A 20,291-nucleotide genomic window follows, 5' to 3' on the forward strand; every position below is an offset into this window, starting at 1 on the left:
AGCTGGATCAGAAATGGAGGAGCCAGGACTTGAGCCAAGGCTCAAGCTATTCTGCTTGAAGCTATTCTGCTATGGGATGTGGGAATCCAAAGCAGTGGCTTAACCAACTGCACCACAATGCCTGTCCTTTACTCTGGTTTTGTGTATAGCATTTTTGATAATTTCATTTTATCTGTTCTTGTACTAAATTGATTATAATCCTCTAAGCATTTAAATGATTTTGTTAGTTTACTGTATACTTTTAAAATAACCTGAGTCTATGTTTATGTAGCACTGTCCTGCTTCAAGCATGGTGCGCAGGTCACTGATTAGAGAAGATTCCCAATATATTGTCTCAGATCCCTTGTAGCATTGCTGCCACTCATTTCACATATTCACAAGTATATGACATTATTAGCCATCTATTGTTACTTTCATTTCATAGAGTTAAGTTTTAGGTCAATTAAATACGTAAAAATAAAGATTTTACTTTTTTTTCAAATTCTCTGACACTTTTCCTTTTTTTGTGTGCGTAGATACAAGTTTCAGACCTATGTAATTTGCCTTCTTTCCAATGAACTTTCTTTAATACTTCTGCTCCCCTTCTAGTATTTCAGTTATATATCACATTATTTTAAATTGTCCCACACTTCTTGGATGTTCTGTTCTCCTATTTTTATTCATGTTCTTTCTTTTCATTTCACTGTGGGAAGCTTCTGGGGACCTGTCTTCAAGATCACGGATTCTTGCTTCATTCATGTCCTGTCTGTTGATGAATCCACCAATTAAATTCTTAATTTTTATTAATATTTTTGATTTTAAGCATTCAATTTTGCTTCATACTTAGAAAGTCTGTCAATCTGTTTACATCACTTATCTGGTTTTGCCTGTTGTCTTTTTCCCCCACTAGATTCCTTAATATGTTAATCGGTTATTTTAAATTTCCTGCATGATAATTCCAATATCTGTTTAATTTACATCTCATGATGATGCTTGCTTTCACTCTTTTCACTAATATTTCTTGCCTTTTGTTAGCAGGCCTTATAATAATTTGCTGAGTGTTGGACATGATATATCACCTAATAGGAAATGAGCTCAATAACACTTTCGTATAAGTGTTTTATGTTCATCTTTCTAGAAGTTGTGCTATGTTTAATACTTGCTGCCTCTGTTGGTACCAGAGCCTTCACTTTTCTCTAGTGCTCTTTTTTGTGTCTTACATATTGACTTTGGACTTCCTTAAGTCCTCTTCTTTAGAGAGCATTCTACCAGCTTGTGTTGAGGAAAGCAATTTCAAAGGATTGCCTACACTCTGGTGACAGCATTGATGGAGGGTTAGGTTCCAATACTTCATCTGATTAGCTTCCAAGGGAAAGGGAGATGGAAAAATACAGTTTGGATAAATGGGCATTTTTGTAGGGAGTAATGCCAGAAGAGGGGAGAGAGCGCAGCAAAATGAACAAGAACAGGTGAAACCAATCCAGAACTTACCGAGAGGAGGATGATGCAGGGAAAGAAGCAGAACTAAGCTTGAAAAGACAGGAGAAAAGTATAGGATCTTTATGTGTGAAGGAAGTGACAGAATCAATGGGAGGAACAAAGCAAAACCTGGGAGCACACATTTCAAGGTTATGGATTAGTGTAGTCCACAGGAGTCTGGTTCATGGAGAGGAAATTAAAGTGGAAAGTCCCAAGTTTTGGATCATTGGAGGTTAGAAAATGGTCTGTGTTGTAAATTTTTCTCCATGCCTTGTCAGAGAATGAACCTCACCTGCTGTCTTTAAACAAAGATTGATGCTGAATATAATTCAATTCAGCTGCTGTTTATTGATTGCCTACTAGATGGAATGCATTGTACCTAGGACTGTAGGAGCTAAGGAGATGAATGAAGCAGGGAGCCTATATACATGTGTAAATAGAATAGAACAGAAAATGAGAGCTTAACAGAGCCACCATTAGCCTGCTGTGAGCCATGCCTCATTATGGTACTTAAGGGAAAGTTGGAAAGATGTGTTACTGGATTTGTGTTAGGAAAGATGTGTCTGGGAGAAGGGAGGAGATGAATTCCAGGCAGAGAGCCACATGAACAGATATATGAAGGCAGGAAATAGTGGGACATTCTCAGCTCCCATCCATCTCTGTGACTTTGCCTCCTCGGTCAGATAGAAGTGACTTTGCTGATGGCCTCCCCAATGACACCATCAGGTTGAGTCATTCTGTTCCTGTGTCCCCCACAGCACTCCTTCCATCAAATATTTTTCCTGTGGCAGCCCTTAGAGCACAGTATGAGCATTCTCCAATGATTTGTTTACTTCTTCATATTCTCACTGAGAATTTTGCTTCTTGAAGTAGGGACTGACTGGACTTCATTGACCCATTTATTCTCCAACTGACATAGTGCCTGGCACAAGCTGGAGCTCTAGGATTTTAAGGAGGATCTTGCAAGCCTCAATGGAAGAAGTTTTGTTTTGTACTAAATAGGCAATGGGAACCTTCTAAGTGTGTGCTTATGCAAGGCATCATGGGTGGAAAGATTTGGTGCTATTTACATGGGAGAGATGAGTAGGTGGAGGAAGTGTGGGGCCATTTGTCCATTATGCTGTAATCATAGAACACACAGCTGCTCTACACAACTCTGAATTTATGGTCTGTAAGCTAGTGAGATGATGGTGTCACTTGGAATGATCAGAAAGCATTAAAATGTCATGAAAATAAGCCAGCTTAAGGATAGAAGGAGGAATTTTCTTTGGATTTATTGATCAGATCAAACATAAATAAGTTTATCTTAATAACATGACCTTTTCAACACAAGTAAATATATTCGTATAAGTAATGGATCTGTGTATGTACTATCTTCCCCATTGCTTGTTAAAAATGCTGGACTTTCTTTGTGGGCTGAGTGAGTTTTCATTTGGATGGTATGGGAATAGTAGGCTGAAAAATTATCACCCTACAGAAAACATCTCTACTCCAGGGCAGATGGTTCTCTCCTCCAGGACCCTTGTTGCACTTACCTGTACCAGTTTTTGGAAATGGGCCTGAAGGGAAATGGAAGATCATTTGGTGGAATCTTTATTTCAACCACATAGCTGAGACTCTTTTTAATTGACTAGCCTAAAACATCACAGACTCTTAGTGGTAGAACTGGATTTAAAATTACAACTGTAGCCAGCGCTGTGGCTCAATAGGCTAATCCTCTGCCTAGCGGTGCTGGCACACCAGGTTCTAGTCCCTGTTGGGGTGCCGGATTCTGTCCTGGGTGCTTCTCTTCTAGGCCAGCTCTCTGCTGTGGCCCGGGAGTGCAGTGGAACATGACCCAAGTGCTTGGGCTCTGCACCCCATGGGAGACCAGGAGAGGCACCTGGCTCCTGCCTTCAGATCAGCGCGGTGCGGCAGCTGCTGCGTGCTGGCTGTGGCGGCCATTGGAGGGTAAACCAACAGCAAAGGAAGACCTTTCTCTCTGTCTCTCTCTCTCACTGTCCACTTTGCCTGTCAAAAAAAAATTTAAAAAAAATTACAACTGTATAAGGGTGAGTGTCCAGCTTAGTGGTTAAGTCAGTGATTGGGATGCCTATATTTTGTATTGGAGTGCCTGGGCTTGGGTTCTGGCACTGCTCCTGATTCTATGTTCTGGCTAAAGTGCATTCCAAGAGGCAACGTGATGGCTCAATTAGTAGAGCCACCCAAGAGGAAGACTGTGATTGAACTCCTGGCTCCAGGCCTTTGTGAGCATTTGGGAAGTGAATCAGTAGAAGGGAACTCTGTTTGTCTATGTCTCTCCCTCTGTCTTTTAGATATATAAATATAATTTTAAAAGTGCAAGTGTACAGACCAAGTTACTCAAAACATTTGGTCAAATACATCCACACAAAAAGATGATGACAATAATGTGCAGCTAACTCAAAACACAATTTGAGCAATTAAGTATATAATTGTGAGTGTTATACAATTTGTTAATATAATTCTTTAATGATTTATATAATTGTTTTATAATTTGTGTGTCATACACTATCAGAGGGAGTAGGCATCATGCAGTAGAATCCATGATTGTTATTCCCATAAAATAAAGATAATAGATGCCTTGCAATTGGTATTTTCACATAAGAGATTTTATATATACATATAAAAATATCTATATGCATTTATATATGTTTGTAAATCACATTATATATGAAGGGAGGAGAGGAAAAAATGGTACTGCTGTAGAATACACGGTACCCATCTCAAGTCTATGTTGAAATCCTAACCCCAAAAAGTGTTGATTTATGAAGATGAGGCTCTTGTGAGCTAATTAGGCTTAGATAAAGTTATAAAGGATGGGTCCCCAGGAAAGGATTAATGGTTTCATAAGTGGAGGAAGAGATTTTGCTCTCCTCAGTATTTGAGGACTCAATTATCACCAGGAGCCAAATCAGCTGATACTTAAAATCTGTACTAACTATCCCCAGAACTGTGAGGAAATATCTATTGCTTAAGCCACACAATCCATGGTATTTTGTTCGAACAGATCAAGCTAACACAGAGACTGACATTTTTTTAATTTATTTATTTGACTGGTAGAGTTATAGACAGAGAGAAATAAAGAAAGGTCTTCCTTCCATTGGTTCACTCCCCAAACGTCCACTACATCCGGCACTGTGTCGATCCAAAGCCAGGAGCCAGTTTCCTCTTCCTGGTCTCCCATGCAGGTGCAGGGACCCAAGCACTTGGGCCATCCTCCACTGCCCTCCTGAGCCACAGCAGAGAGCTGGACTGGGAGAGGAGCAACCAGGACTAGAACCCGGCCCCCTTTGGGATTCCAGCACCACAGGTGGAGGATTAACCAAGTGAGCCACGGTGCCGGCCTGAGACTGACATTTTTGACCACCTGTCTGATAACAGAAAATTATGTTAGAAAAGTTAGCTGTCACTATATTATTAGACATTACTTCCATTTTCATGTGAAGTGACTGCTTAGAAATATTAAGTCACCTTGCCAAGGTCGCATATTGGCATGCTATGGGAAAACACAGGTTCATCTGATCCCCTAAGCTGTTTCTCTCTTTATCTCAGGTCAGAGCTTCTTACAGAAGTCATTCAAATATTGAATGATAATACTTCCTCATGAGGGAGTTAAAAAAGCCTCTAGAGAGGGTCACTGGCTTTGATAGGTTCCAGGTTGTTTTATGGCCTGACTTCCCTTCTGGTCTCCCAGGCTTCCTCATGGCTCACATCTCACTGTGTTCCTGTCTATCTACAGCAACTGTAGGCTTCCTTGTAATTGGGATGATCTGTGGGCTTGTCCTGCGAGACCCACACACTGTTGAGATGGTGGGGCAACGTCATTCTTCAATAAGAAGCACAAGAAGCACTGGAAACAGTTTGGATGAACATGTCCAATTATTAACAAACAGGCACAATCTTTTAAAGGACAGGCAAAGAAGAGTAGTTAGTTCAGGGTAGCAACACTAATTCTATAGAACAAAGCAGATACTGGTGCCTCTATGCTTCTCCAATCAGCTTGAAGGTCATGTAGCCTAAGTAGCCTTCCAGGTGGTCTTTATGAGTCTGGGTTTCACCCTGGAGCTGTTTACCTAGTTTACAATTACAATGCCCTTCAACAGAAAGTGGGGGAGGGAGAAATGTGCCTGGGGCTTCTGCTGCCTGCCAGCAGTCAGGTCACATGTTGGTCCCAGTGTGCTGAGCCTCCGACCTGGGTCTTTCCTGGGAGACTTGGTGTGCCATGCCCTCTTAACCTCCTACATGGGCTAGGCAGGCAGTCTCATAGCCAGGCACAGGGTCACCTATAATGATGCTCTAATATTTCTTCTTATTCTGCAATGATATAACTTTAAAACTGTTAAGTCTTGGTGTCTGTGTCTGCTGTATTCCAAAGGTTATAGGTCTGTTCCTTTTGCAACACCACCAATGTACACAAGTGCTAGAGAGGTGCTCAATCACTTTCACCATCAATCTTCAACAGATTTCTTAAAAGCACACTGTGCCTTATCCTTCAGGCAAGTGCAGTGGGAAGGGTTTTTAAAAATCCAAGGCTTTTGAGTTAACCGAATGACTCAGCAACCCCTTTCTATTCCAATACAAATGGTCTCCATGATGTCCATTATGGTCCATGTCTTCTCCATGATGCCTGTTCTAGGCAAACCTGGTTAAACATTGTGAATGCCCATTTGGATTTTGAGGTTTAGATATGAGTTTTTCAAGTCTTGAGGCAAAAAAAATATTTCTTATATAAATAAGGAAATGAAATAAGAAGTGTGAATTATTTTGTAAATAGTTATGTGTCAAGCCCATTATTACTCTTGAAGACAAGGAGTCTGATCATTTCATTTATAGCTCTCTCCAACTATATTTCTAAAGCAATTAACTGGTGGATTAGTTGATCTTCTTTGAAGTTTTCAATGCACTTTTTTTGAATGGGATTATTTGGAGAAATAAAGGATGATGGATTCTTGTTTACAGAAAGGTAGAATTGTCCCAGAATAGGGGTACTCACTACTGCTGAATTCAGACTGTCAATGCCATTGGGCATTTATTAAGACTTGTGGTTGCTTTTGGTATTGTGATGAATGAGACCTAAATTGAAATGAAAGGGGATTGCAACTTGCTTGGTCTCTTGAAATTAATAGTGGACCATGGCAAGATGGTAAGATGGGAAGCTGTCAAGGGCTTGGGATTATATGAGGAAAGAAAGTAGTGGTCACTTGAAACTAAGAGGATAAGAGACCTGTTTGCTTTTCTTCTAAAAACAGCACAAATCAAATTAAGAAGAACAACATGGAGCATTGGAATTGGGTTTGGAGGTAACCTGGAAGTCACCAAAGATGCTTGCTTGCCAGTAGTATTTCAAAAACACTTTAGGTCCCCAACAGGTGCCTTGGAGCAATTGTAGCACAGTGGGAATGAAAAGCAACTGGGCTTCAGATATCTCCATCTGTCAACCAAGCAGGTGACTTGGAACTGTTTAATATACTTGATTCTGAGTAAGATTTTACTTCATCTAAAAGGTAGTTTCTGTTACTGAAGAAAGTTTTGGAACTAATGATTTTGTCCAAAATATCTAGAGCGGCTTTGAAACGTTACACACATTTCCTGAACTTGCAAAGTATGCTCAGTGTACATAAGAGGGGTGCTGGGAGGGGAGGGCCCATTTGATATTGAATTCTTCCAGAAACAGACCCCAAGCCTAGGATCTGAGTGTAAGCAATTTTCTACGGAAAAGCCACAAGGAACTAGTAAGAGAATGGAAGGGCAAGATAGTGAAGAGAAAGAAAGGAAGACTGTAACTTCAATGAAGTCTTAGCCTAAATTGGACCCACAGGGAGCCCTGGAGCATAAATAACTCCTCAGAATTTAGTCTGGGGCAAGGAATCTTGGTGTTTACAGCCCAGCACCATCTAAGCATTGATTACAGATTATCCCCAGTAAGAATCAGCCCCCTAGACATTTGTTCCTTTTCTTGTAGGTATTTTGGCTACCATTGCCTAAGGATGATCCCCTGAAGAAGGTCACAGTAGCAGACGGAGAGGATCATAGCACACAGAAATTGAAGGGTAGGCAACACGTACTGGCAAGGGGATTCAAGGCAATTGAGTGGTACCAAAAGTGTCCACTTATGGGCTTCTTGGATTGAGTTCAATCAGGAAGAAATAACTGCCTCCCCTCTATCCATATCTATCATAGATATTTTGTATCTTGTCTGCACAAGCAAATATTTTATTGAGCATTTAACTCATTCCTTTTTTGTTCTTATTTAACTCAATTACCCTATCTTTCTTGCCATTGTACTTTCTGTTTGTTTCTGTATAAGAGCAGTAGATTGGTGCTGCAAGGAATTGGCTTCTGCAATTGTGAGACTGGCCAATCAAATCCACAGTTCCTGGGCCAGGCAGTCAGAAGTTGGAAGGGAAGATGATGACCAGGAACTAAAGCCCACGGGCAGAACTGATGTTCCTTGTAGACAGGGAGGAGTCTCTGAACTCAGGAAAGATCTAAGCCCTCTTTTACCGTCTCATATCCAATAGGTCAGGCTTCTGAGGGTAATCTCTCTTTTGATTAACTTAAGTCAACTTATTAGGGTCTTATGCCTTTGTAACATCCCCTTCTGGCAGATAAGTCACAGCAAGAGGGGCTGTGTCTGCTTAAGGATGCCTGTGGCCTCCCTTCTGACCTCGCACTCTCAGATCCTTGTCCTAACCAGAAGATATCAGAAAGGAAAGTCTGGTGCCTCTACTCCAAGCCAGCCAAGCTGATGCGACAGAAACCGTTGCCGTTTCCTGATCTTTGAGGAGTGTGTTGCACTCCTGAAACAACATATCTCCTGATTAATGGTTTGCAGAAGTCCTCTCTAAACCCACCAGTCACCAAACTGCTCCTGAGGAATGGGTCAGAGAGGGCAGCCTAATGTTATGAGAAGGCGTGTATCAGCAGCTGAAATCTAAGTTCTTGTCCTTGGTCCTGTGCACAGCATGAGAAGCTGAAGATCGCATGAGTTACATATGAGAAGAGTAGGTTGAAGTCAAATGGTGGTGTAGAGTGAATGCCCATCCATGCACTAAATCATGGTGGTGTAGAGTGAATGCCCATCCATGCACTAAATCACGCTTTAAGCAGCCATGGGCTGCCTCATTGGTTCTTCTGGACATCAGTTTCCCCCTTTGTAGAGCTGAATGGTTGCATGGCGTCATCTCTGAGGTCCTTTTGAGCAGAGGCAACCGTTTACCTCCTCTTCACCTTCTAGTTTCACATCACTTACAACTGTAGACAGAGTGCTAGAGGCTTTCCAACGTATATGATATAATTCTGAGGACTGTGGAGATAAGGGAGGTGCTAGTGAAAGAATCAACATTTATGCTGGGCTTTCACATTTGGTATTTCATTTATCCTTATAACAGCTTATAAGACTGTCTCCCTATAAGCTTCTGCCATCTGTGTAGAACGCACACATTGGAATTTATAATATTATTTGAAAAATTGCTTCAGGATCTATCTACTGTGATTGCAGAAGAGGCATTGTCATCCTTTTTTGTAGTTAAATTTTCATTTATATAAGGTGAACAGATCTTATGTATTTCATATAAACACATTTAGGAGCATAGTGATATTTTCTACCCTATCCTCCCTTCTGCCCATGCTCCCATCCTCCTTACTTTCTTATTCTTTCTTTTAATTTTTACAATGACATACTTTCAGTTTGATAGTCCTAAGCTTAACCCTCCACTAAGAAGTCAATAAATAATAAGAAAAAGAAGAAAACAAAAATAAAATATTCTTCCTAAACAGTAGAAACAAGGGCTGTAAACAGTAATAAAAATCTCAAAATGTCAATATCACTCATATATATTACATCTTTTTGTACTCTTAGTTACCACAGGGAAAACATATAGTATTTGTCTTTTGGGGGCTGGCAAATTTCACTAAGTATAATAATTTCCAGTTAAATCCATTTTGTTGCAAACAACAGAATTTCATTCTTTTTTATGGCTGAGTAGAATTCCGTAGTGTATATAAACAACATTTTCTTTATCCAGTCATCAGCTGATGGGCATCTGGGTTGAGGCCATAACTTAGCTATTGTGAATTGAGTTGCAATAAAATAGACAATTCTTTCACATGCTGATGTAATTTTGTTTGGGTAAATTCCTAGGAGTGAGATGGCTGGATCACATGGTAGATCTATTTTCAGATTTCTGAGGATTCTCCATACTATCTTCCACAATGACTTTACCAGTTTACATTCTCACCAACAGTGTATTAAGGTACTTTCCCCCCCATGTTCTTGCTAGTATTTACTGATTTTTCTATATCTGTATAACAGCTACCTCATTGAGGTATTTATTTGCATATCATTGATGACTAGTGATCCTGAGGATTTTTTCATGTGTCTGTTGACTATTTAAATTTCATTCTTTGAAAAATGCCTATTCATTATCTTCTTCCTAAAACCTCCCTCTGCACTAATTTGCTAAACAGTTACTTGCAGATACCAGGTAGCTAGAGATAACTCAAATCCATTCAGAACTTGAGGGATTACCTTACAAAAATGTTAGGACAACTTGGTTCCTCATAGCAGCCTGGCTGTTTTAGACAACTTGGTAATTGCTTTGACATCTAGAATGTTCAGGCCAAGGCAAGCATGCTTAGTATTTCTTCATTTCAAATGGGGATCCTAGCCATTGGTCCCAAGCAGTGTCCTCTGCTATGTATGGGGTACTAGAGGGCTCTGTGTCTCAGCCCCTACTCTGCATGAAACAGTCACCCTTACAAGCACCCGATTTCTGTGTTCCATCCAGGTCACCCCTGATATTCCATCTTTCATTCTGTCGAGTTTCTCCATGAGCACTTGTTCCTTTCTCTTGTGGTGGCATAATAAGTCTTAAACTGAGGTTTCTTGAAAGATTTTTCCAATTCTTAATGTCAGGCTATGCATCTTATGATTTTCGACCCTCCCAAATGGTCTTCTGCTCCCTTAAAAAATTGGTCCAGGGTCCTGTATGCTGAGGCATCTAAGTGAGGGACAGATGCCATGGTGCTATGGAGGATTCCCTTTCATCCTTTTCTCCAGTCTGTGAAAATCTATGTGAATATAGATTCTCATTCAATGGTATCTTCACTGCATTGCTTGCTGCTGGAGAAAAGGGATATTGGAATAAATTTTGAAGTTCTCCTCTCATGCCACATGTAGTAATTGTGAAGAAACTGATGCATAGATATAATGTTGCTCCAAATATTATTACTAACAAGTGGTAGAAGCAAAAGGTGAGCTCATGATTCTCTGAAGAAAATGTCTATGCTCTTTCTGTTACAACTTATTGCTTCTCTGGATAAAGAAAATGATGCAATATTTGGATTGTCACTGGGGAAACCATGGGTTGATCCTAAAATCAGCAACACCATCTTAAAACCCGGAAAATAAAATTAGATGGCATGTAACACCTACCACAGATGGACAAGCCCTAAGTGGTGGGACTCTAACTGTTCAGTTACAACTTCAAGGAGGACCTGGGACCCAGCTAATCCTTGAAGACTGGGTAATTTGTAACAGAAAAGAACACTCAGGAGAGACAATGCAGGTGTGGTTGGTTAGAGGGTGCTGCAGCCTCGTAGACTATCAGACCCAGAAATGCCTTATCTCAGGTCATATAGGTTAAGAGTTGAAGTTACTTAGCTGGTACATGGCTAATGTCTGCCAGAGTGAAGGATTCAATAGTGCCTACCCTCTGTGTGGGACTGTCACACATCAAGTCCTATTTGATTCTCACAATTTTCTCATAGCTGTTATTAACCCTGTTTTTTTCAGATGGGAGAATTGTGGCTCAAGCATGCTAATTATGCCTAATGTTTTCATAGCCTTAAATCCTTGAAGTTCATAAAGCACATTTAATTTTGCCTTTACTACATCCCTTTGAGTATCCAAAGAAGAAGATTTTTATCCTTTCTTTCATTGGAATATGGATGTTTTTGGATCAGTGACAGTGTTTCCTGAAGCTGGGGAACATTAATTAGCTTCTGCAAAATTACTGCTGAGTCCCTTTGCTTACTTATCAGTAAAACAGACACCACCTATTGTGCTGCTGACCTGAGCATCTGGCTTTTTTTTATGTAAACTGAGTATATCTTTCTCCTGATTGGAACTTCAAGAATTTCTCCTTCTAAATGTGGATTTATGCTGGACCCTTGGTTCCCTCAACAAGTGCTATCTTAGACTGATCAACTGGAACTTCCAGGAAGAAATAGCAAGACAGCGTTTGCTCTGTCTGTCCCAGGTGAGCAGTCTTGGTCCTGTAGGAGGAAGATAGAGCAGGGAATTTCCTGAAGATGAGTGTTCTTGCTTTCACTCATTCTGAGTTGGAAAAGAAAGCAGGTTGTGGTGGCTGTGGGCATGATGTAAGGAAGGGACCTTCTGTCTGAGCACCAGAGTGTAGCCATCTGGTCTCAGAGGAAGGAGATTTGCATTAGTATTGGTTGTATGTCTCCTCCACTTGGAAGGCTACCAGCTGGGATACAGCAACCTGAGATCAGGTTAGTAGTTGGTAAATCCCTTGAGCAACCTCAAAAGCAATGTGATCCATTCTTTGCTTTATTCTTTCTTATTCCTTAAACATGGATCCCATGTGACACAAAGATATTTTGGGGAGAATTTAGGGAATAGACTATGTAAAAGCTTAGAATAAACTGTGATACATTTTGTAAGAGAAACTTGAGAGTAAAATATGGCTGGAGGAAGAAAGACCTGCCAGGGTAGATTAGTAGAAACTAGAGCAATCCCCAGAATGGATTAGTAGAACCTATAAACATCGTTCACAGGGAGTTTGTGGATAAGGAAACCCCCCCAGGAGGACGACTGCCTATTCTGTCAATCTATAGACATGGGGGTGGGCAATTTTGTAATTTGACTATTCAAGGAAATATGTCTTTAATCTGTTTCCCCAGATGGTGAAGTGGAACAGACCAATAATATTTTTGAGTTAGGAATAACAATAACAATGATGCTATTGTTTCTCATACATTTTGTTTTACATTTATTAGTTCCTTTACTGCTTCTAACAGTCCTTGGAGGAAACTGAGGCATAGAGAAATTAAATGCCTGGCTGAAAGTTATAAGTAACCAAGGCAGGAGTCACGTTCTTAGCCACTTTCCATTTTCAGAGGCAGAGGCTAATTCCCAGCCCGTGTTATGGTTACGGGAGGTGAGTTGGGCTGCACGGGCTGACTGTGCTTCTTTCCTCCCTTTTAATGATGAAAGAAAGGTTGGATGAGGCTCCTTTGATTTCTGTCATATGTCTGCTTCATTGTTTGAGCGCCTGCTGCCTCGTCTGAACATCCTAGTTCCTATGACCCTCTCCATCCATGTATTCCAAACCAAACACACATGAGCATACACACGCACATATGTGTGCATGTGTGTATGTGCATACACACATATTTGCACAAAGACATCTTTAGGTGGTAAAATGTCACTGCTTGAGCTGTGACACAGAAAGTAGGATCCCATGTGTAGTGACTGATTTTTTTAGTTTTATAGGATTTTAAAAGCTTTGAAAGGATATTGTTGGTGACAAATAGGTATTTTAAAAATGTCAAAGTCTCTTTCAAAATGGAAGCTTCTCTTTTAATAGACTTAGACTGATGACTTAAATGCAATGCTGCCTCCCTCAGACAGGCCCCAGCTCCCACTCTGGCCATTTCAAAAGGCTGACATGGGCTGACGATTTCCCCAGAAACAGTACTCCAGTGACAGAGCTTTCATGTAAATTATATGGAATTATATGATGGACAGAGGGAGAGACTCTACTACTCAGAAGTAAAACAGCCTACAAAATAAATTACAGGGTTGGTATGGCATGGGGCCTGCAGACTGATGGATGTGCTCAAGGACCTCTGTCCTGTGCTGTCATTTAAGTCTCTGAACTCGAGTTTCCTCATCTGAGAAACATGGCACAAAATTCCTGCTTTCTGCAGATGGTATGAGGGTTAGCAGTGGTAATTATTTGTTCTAGATTTGCGCTGAAAATATAGCTGAAACTCCAAAGATGGTGGTTGATGTTACTATAAATTCTGCTTTTTAAAATGGAATAAAGATAATAGAATACACTTGTAGGAAATTATTTGCCAAGTACCTTGAGGTTGTGATAATATTCATGTGATTTCCTAAAACTCCTATTGATTCCAAACGTTAGTCTAATTAGCATTCACTGAACATTGTGTGGGCCTCATCTTCCTGGTAACAACAAAGGAGCAATTCCCCATTTCGTATGAAGAAACTCTGGTCACTGCCCTCATGCAGGTGCATGGAAAGCAAGAATTGGTATTCTGAATCTCTGCCAGGTGCCGGATGACCCAGGGTAATCCTAAGAAGTTCCTCGGATGTTCATTGGACGTCTGTGACATTGCAAGGGAGGTGTCATTTCTGTGGATGTGAGAATCTCATAGTTTGGGTTCAAGGCAGGAGTTTTCAACCCTGTGATTCCGTACCATCTGGGACATCTCTAAACTGCTGAGGCCCAGGCTGCCCCTCAATGTGAATTTCCGGACATGGCACTGCAGTGGCAGGGTTTTTAGGGGCTCCCATGAAATTCTCTTGTGCACTCACACTTGACAGCAGTGAGTATGAGATCTGTATGATTTCCACATGTACACCTCCAAGTCTCAGGGTTTTCGCTCATGGGAGACCATGAGAATCACCTGGGGTATTTGTTAAAAACACTGATTGCAGGGTCCTTGTCTGGGGAGTGAGATCCTTTCTATCTGGATGTTTTTGAAACTCTGAGATTTTAATACTTGAAGGCAGGTGGTTCTTCTGTTGGGCGTGTTGGGAACACAGCCTTGGGCTGAAGGCTTTGATGCTAATTCAACAGCAAGTACTCCTCCAGGGGAAGTTGTGCTTTGGTTACTAGCAGTTTACTTGGTGGGTTGAATAACAGGATTGTGGAAGGGGCCTTGTTGATCACCTTGTCTTATACTTTCACCCATGAGGAAACCGATGATCAAATGGAAGAGATTTCTCTGAGGTCACATCGTAAATTAGCTCCAGAACAGGCTGAGAATCCAGACCTCGGTTCCCATTCTGTGCTTCCTCCCTTGAGGCAGGGCCAGCTCTGCAAACTTGAAACGATCAGGCAGCTGGAGCAGTCAGCGTTTCAGAGTAAGCCAAAATTGCTTTCCCCTTAATATATCCTTATGATGTGGAGGTTGGTGCTAAATAAGATCCCCAGAGGAGCATAAAGCAGCGTTTCCCCTCAGGGTCCCACCCGATGGACCAGGCTAATCTATTTTGGTGGACAGCTACCCTGTACTCAAGCACCAAAAACCTTCATCTTCATTATTAACTCATTAATCACCATAACCAGCAGTGCCACTTGAAGCCACAAGGAAAGACAGCCAAGTAGGGTCACACTGGCATTGGTTTCATGTGCTTTAGTAAAGCACAATCTCACAGCTAATTATTAAGACTATAACTCAGACAATGTCAGCCCTGATGGCATGTGGGTTTTCCACCAGTGCATTCTGTGTGAGAGAAGGGTTAGTGTCATTACTGCTTTTGACTGAAGAAAAGCAAGCCAGGGAAAAGTAGCATGGGGAAGGGACCTGGGTACAGGAAAATCCACTCCACTGAATCATCCTTGAAGGGGTCAAGTTATATATCTGGTGCTTCCCTCTTGGGACCTCCCTTGCTTCATTTTGGGAAATTGGGTGATTTCATACCTGTTCTTGCAGTAACTCATGGGGATGAGTTGGCCAATGAGGTAAAAGCACTGAGCATGCATCTTATACAGAAAAGGCTGGTACCAGTCTAAATCAAGAGGTTGTGTAACAGTATCGTTCAAGTTCATATTCATTAGATATATCTTAGAAATTACTAAGCAATTTTTAATAAAGAAAATGAGTGTCCCATATAGAGCAAATGTAGAAAGAGAACTACTAGTATAGTGCTAAGATTCCCTGCCAGAGTCACTGAAAATCCCGTCCCATCCAAGTCACTTTGAGCAATTAGTTCGTTGGGACCCAACTATATTCTCCTGGGAAGAGCATGTAGTGACCATAGTCTTGGGTTCCTTGGGGATTGCTCAGGTCCCGGATGGTCCCCTAAATATCTTATCGAACTGCTTTCAGTGGTGGTAAAATGGTTGAGATGCTACTTGTGGTGCCCATATCTCATATCAGAGTGCTTGGGTTCAAGTTCTCAACTCCTGATTCCAGTTTCCTGCTAATGTATATCCTGAGAGACTGCAAGGGATGGTTCAAGTAGTTGTGTTCTTACCCCTAACATGTGAGACCTGGACTGAGTTCTGGGCTGGTGACTTCAGCCTGGCCTATCCCTGACTGCTGAATGCATTTTGGTGTGTGAGCCAGAAGAAGACAGGTGCTTCTCTCTCTATCCTGCTCTCCTCTCTCTCTTGGTCTTGTTCTCTTTTCCTCTATCTCTCCTCCCCTCCATCCCTCAAATAACAATAAAGAAATCTTTCTTAAAAATATGTATTTTTATCCATTTGAAAGGCAGAGAGAGGAGAGAGAGAGAAACAGAGAGAGTGAGCGAGCACTATCTTCTAATCGCTGATTTATTCCCCAAATGGCTCCTGTGGCCTGAGCTGGGCTGATCTGAAGCCAGGAGCCAGGAGCTTCCACCAGGTCTCCCACATGTGTACAGGGGTGCAAGCAATTGGGTCATCTTCCACTGCTTTTCCATGTGTGTTAGCAGGGAGCTGGATTGGAAGTGGAGCACCCAGGTCTCTAACCAGTGTCCATATGTGATACCAGTTTCACTGGCGGAGACTTAACCAGTTATGCCACAATTCTGACCGCAACCTTTTTTTTTTTTTATTTTTTTGGTAATAAAAACTTCTTGCCACAGAATTTTATTTTCTGTTATTTTATTTACCCTTATTTCTAGTGACATTTATTCCTCCTGTAAGTTGTTACCAAGCACTGATTGGCTGGTCAACCCTTAATATGGAACCAGGCTTTCTGTGAGTCTTAATTCTCTTTGCATTTTATAAATTGAGGAGATTGGATACACAGAGCCTATGACCATGCACAAACACTTCCTATTACATTCCACACGGATGTGCCTATGTCACTCCTTGCCCCCAACCTCTAAGTGAAACTTGAGCTTGTTGTCTACCCTTCTGAACATTGCAGGGATCTTTAGAAACACATCAGTAGCAACACTGCCACTTTGAGAGAAAAAAGCCCTGAGTTGTCTGTTGCCCTCTTCACAACATGTGCCGTTGTAAACAAGATTGTGCTACTCATCTCAGCTTCCACACAGAGCCTGCATGTAGTGTGTCCAAAGTTACATAGTTTTTTAATGAGTAAGTATGTGTGAGTGTGTATATGTGTGTTTACTGCTTTAAATTATTGTGCAAGGGGCTGGCATTTAGTACAGTGCTTAAGATGCCACATAGGATGCCTGCACCCCATATTGGAGTGTCTGGTTCAAGTCCCAACTCTGCTACTGATTACAGCTGCCTACTAATGCATACCTTGGGCAGCAGAGGTGATGGCTCAAATAGTTGGTTCCCTGCTACCCACGTGAGAGATCTTATTGAGTTCCTGGTTCCCAGTTTCAGCCTGCCTCAATCCTGGCTGTTTTCTGCATTGGGGAATGAACCAGCAGATGGGAGTATTCCCCACACCCCACTCCCCTTTTTTCTTCCTTTACAAAAACAAAAATCAATCAATTCACTATTGTTACCATGGTTTTTGTCTTTAGAATGGCTTTGTTTTCTCATTTTGAGGGACAGGTTTTTGTGTGTTGAAGTCTAAGCTTCATGAAGACAAGAAATTAAATGAACGAATGAAATATAGGGTGGCTGACATCCCATTAATATGAAGCAGGGTCTTTTGGCTTGTTGGTCAAGGACCGAACACACATCCTAAATTATGCGATGTCTTATTCTCCTTTTTCCAGTATTTGTGTATAATCACCTAGAGAAGCAAATGTCTTTGTTTGAACTCAGGAGGAATGAGAGTTAGCTTAGGGAAATGCAAGACCAAAAGGAAGAAAGAGAATAATGGAGTCTCTATGTATTTGTTCAAGGCTCTTTCCAAAAATATAATTATTTTTATTACCTGTCCTGTTTTAACTTATATACAACTTTATGGAACCAATTTTCTTATTTGCATTGCTTCTTGGCCTTTTGGCTAAGATTAAGTGTAGTTTTCTTATTTGCTTCTTACATTTTTGGTGTCTGTCACATGGCATGCAAATATTAATTAAAGGAAAGATCCACTACTTCCTTAAGGCTTATTTTCCATGTGTCTAGTTCCATGTTGTATGTATGTGGGGAAGGCACCCCAATATCTTCCTTACCCAATTGAGCACCCCAAGTATGATCCAGAGTCAGTGGAGCACCCACTTCTATCTTCCGGAGAACCAAGTGGAGTTCAATCTCTCTGACATCACCGAGAATCGTAATTTGTTGGCAGCAAATTCTAATAGTCATCTATACACTGAGTGTGTCAACAAGAGTGGATGAAGGGGTTGGTCACATAACAGACAAAATTCCAGGACCTTTCTTCTCCCCTACTGCCAATTCCATGTGCCACCAATGACTTCAGGTTGGCTGGTTTGGTCACTCAGCATCCTTAGTTCTAGTAACTGTCACTTTTATGGCGGTGATTTGGATGGGACTCAACATCATTTGGGTTCAAGCACAGCAGAGTATGGTTTTTCCCAGATACCTTGTCTGCTAGAAGGATGACATCTGATATAATTAGAGGCACAAAAATTTGGACAAACTTCTGGAAAAGGAATTTTTTATTTGTAGTATTTGACTTGAGAAGATGCAAGACTTGAAGCTGCTGAAGCCTTCTTGTGTCCCAAGCATATTCTTGTCTGAGCAAGGTGTGCACATGCAAGAGGCAGAGCTTGGAAATAGAGAGGAAATAAGCAGGTCCTGCCGAGCTCAAGCTGTGCCTGAACACTCCCTTGAAGAATGACTGACTTGGCAATTTCTTAAGTCACTTTGGATCAGGAGTTCTGCCATTTGCAATTGAGAGAGTCCTGATTGATATTCTAAACAATCTTCTGAGTGTTACGGTGGTTTTTCTGTGTCTCAAGACTGGGGAAATAGAATATCTTGGATGAGAAACACACATGTCCTGGTTGCTAAATTGGAATCTTTATCATGGGATAATATATTGTTATTCTTCTCTTAATGTAGTCAATGTCAGGCTAACACTCAAGTGGATCATATCCGAGTAGGCTGAAATATTTTTATTCAGGATCTGCAAGGCTATGAGCCACAATACAGACTGTGGTAAACTTGTTGATTCTTTCATTTGTGAGAACATCTCCTGCCTATATCTACAAAACATACAATTACTTGCAATAAATCGGCTATCCTCATTTCCATGTTTTACATCCATTGGTTGAACCAAGAATGGGTAAAATATTTGGAAATATAATTCTATCTGAACTGACCACACACAGATGTTTTCTTTTTGTCATACCCTAAACAATTCAGTATAATAATTATTTACAGGATGTATTAGTCTGCTTTTCATTATTTAACTTAGAAGAACTTCTAGGGCAAGATAAAGTTATTTTAGCTTACAGTCTAGACATTACAGTTCAGGATTGGGTGGTTCCATGGCTTGGCATGAGAGGCTGGTCATGATGAGTGAGGAGGAATGATCACACAGTGAAGCAGGGAATTAGGACAGACCTAAACTCAAATAATCATTAACCCTCTCATGGAAACCACCCTCCAAGGGTAAGCCCCCAATGACCTAAATATGTCCCACCTTCTTGCCTCCCAGATTTCACAATTAGATGAACTCTATGCCCTTAATCCATCAATTTTAATATTAGGATATTAGAGTTTAAACAGTGCAAGTCCTACTTGACCCATAACATGTAATATTTGCATTATATTAGGTTTGATACTTAATCTGGAGGTAATTTAAAGTATATAGGAAGATTGCATGGGTTTATGCAAATAGATCTCAATTTTTCCTAAAAGACTTGAGTGAGGATTTTGCTATCTGTGAAATAATGAGGAGCAATTATATTTGAACACTTATATAGCTGGTATCCTATGCTGAGTACAGTGGACTAGTTACTTTAAATTTAACGTAAGTGCCTCTATTTGTATGAAAGCTTTATGGACATTATTTGAAAGCCTGAATTCTATTTTATAAGGCTTGCTTTCAGCCTCTCCAGCTTGTCCTCTATGACTCAGGCTGTCAATGTTCTGCACACCTCTAAGTGACTGGTGGGGCAGCAAGGAGCCCTTCTGTACCTGGAGGCTACATCATGCAGAAAAGGGACTCAGCAAAGCTCCAACTCTCTCAGTCCTGAGGAGTGAATCTTCATCCTCCTTTACACCTGAGGAACCTTCTCTCTGTCCTCCTCCTGCTGAGTGGGCAATGAACAGCCACACTGGCAGAAAGACCTCCATTGACTGAATGTGCTTAGCGTTGAAGCATCTGTATGACAGATGAAAATCTCTTGATCTTTCAAATGATCGTCTTGATGCTGCCGATGGTCCTGATGTATTATTTGAAAACCTGGAGAAGGATGAGTGGATTTTTCCTCCTTTTAACCTGATTCTTTGGCACTTTACAAACTGTCCCAGAAAACAGAAGTGAGATTGTCAGACTCCTTAACTTCTTTTCTTCTTGCCCCCAAAGTCCTTATGGGTGGGTTTTCTCCATTATTTAAATTTCTTCGTGGACTCTGAGCCCAAAAAGTGTCAAGCTGAAATACCATGAGCTAGGTTAATCCCACACTTTCCTCTGGATTTATTTGAAAGCCTTGGAATTGAAAGATCTGTAACTATCAATCAATTCAGATATGTTTCTCCATATGG

The 20,291-nt window shown here is 41.0% G+C and overlaps 1 pseudogene; it reads left to right on the forward strand.

Moving 5' to 3' along the window:
- Positions 1–17,599: 17,599 nt before the first annotated feature.
- Positions 17,600–17,731, forward strand: LOC138850254 (U2 spliceosomal RNA; annotated as a pseudogene).
- Positions 17,732–20,291: the final 2,560 nt, after the last annotated feature.

Source organism: Oryctolagus cuniculus, chromosome 6 (genome assembly GCF_051225735.1).
Source record: "Oryctolagus cuniculus isolate XC-2025 breed Fujian yellow rabbit chromosome 6, ASM5122573v1, whole genome shotgun sequence".
Taxonomy (NCBI): Eukaryota; Metazoa; Chordata; class Mammalia; order Lagomorpha; family Leporidae; genus Oryctolagus; species Oryctolagus cuniculus.